Source organism: Littorina saxatilis, linkage group LG2 (assembly GCF_037325665.1).
Source record: "Littorina saxatilis isolate snail1 linkage group LG2, US_GU_Lsax_2.0, whole genome shotgun sequence".
NCBI classification, from domain to species: domain Eukaryota; kingdom Metazoa; phylum Mollusca; class Gastropoda; order Littorinimorpha; family Littorinidae; genus Littorina; species Littorina saxatilis.
The window spans coordinates 42202055-42203624 of NC_090246.1; positions in this window are offsets into that span (position 1 = coordinate 42202055).

Here is a 1570-nt window from a genome sequence, read left to right on the forward strand (position 1 = left end):
CGGAAGTACGTTTTATGGTAGGCTGCAATGATAGCTTCGCATACCACTTCATAAAAATTGCCCCTCATTCTATTAAGCTTACAACTGTTTTTAGCATTGTTATTAATCTATTCTGGAAAGAAAATATTGTTTTTCAAGGTAGTTTATGTCCTTGATATATAAGTCATTTTACGACATAACTCTGGCTATTTAGTTAAAATAGTGGATTGGTCGAAAGAATTGCTTGAATCTCTTGACAGTCGAATTCACTAATAAAAAAATTTAAAAAACTTTTAAAAAACCTTAAAATAGATGAATAAATAAATTCATTAAAAAACGAGTAAATAAATAAGGTTGAAACCACACGAGGTGAGAGGAGGATGATTGTGTTATGACAGTTTTACTGAAATACTTCCATAAAGTCGGAGAGGCATTCATTAAAAAAAGAAAGAAAGAAAAAACATGATTACAGTGCAGTGCTTTCTTAATCATTAATCGGGAATGTTATTGTTGAGTTTCCTGTTTCTGACTCAGTGCACGTGACAAGCAACACCCCCCCCCCCCCCCCCCCCCCCCCCCCCCCCCTTTGCGGCTTCAGGCTTGTCTCAATGCTTTCCGAACTGCTCATCTCAGCGTGCTGACTAAGGTGCCAAGAGATTGGCCCGTTCCGCATAACTCTCATCTTGTTACACATGGCGTATGCATTAGCTTCCACATTTTTGCCCATTTCGCGTATTCACGAGTCAAAGTGCTCCCCATATTGTGAAATCGGCAGTATTTTTCCAACAATGCATAAAGGCTTCTAAAACTTGCTCATTTCGCAAAATCGGCAGCCAATTCTGGGTTAAATAGTTCTCTAATGCCTTGTCACAGTCATGTCACCGTGCAACACGAAGATTGTAGAATTGATAGATATCGCAATAATTGATCAGTTATGGCAAGTTTTTTCTCGTGCATTTATGGAGCCAAGTTATGCCCGACACTGTGACAAACCTGGCCGACACAGACCATGCAAACCCTAATGAGGGAGCTATTTAGTATGGCAATGCAAACGCAGTTTTGATGACTCAAAAGTTACTGTTGGAATGGCTGCTGACTTTCGCAAGTTTTTGAAGCCCAAGCATTTTCGGCAAAATGCTGCCGATTTTGCGAAATTGGCATGCAGCGTTTTGCCAATTCCGACCGCAAAATGAAAATGTTGCTGATTCTACGAATTCGGCAATTCTGTGAACTGATTTGGCACGACAAATAAACTGAAAGAAGATCAACATAAGCATATTCCATGGAATGCTTGTGTTAACCTTCTTTTTATTTGTTGTGGATCCATATTCTCGTAAATTTAAATTTATTTTATCTTATCTTAGAGTCCGTTCACATATGTCTGCCCCCCCCCCCCCCCCCCCCCCCCCATCCACACTAGATTCCCCGGCCTCTCCAGACCCATCCCCCCTCTCATCCCTCCCGACCTATGCGACATTAGTAGTAATATAAATGTATTAGAATTAATCTATCGCTCTTGCTCCATATTGTCCGTCCTGCTTGTACTGTTTCGTCGGGGCCAAGTCAGTGCAGCGCCAGTTGCTGCCACCCC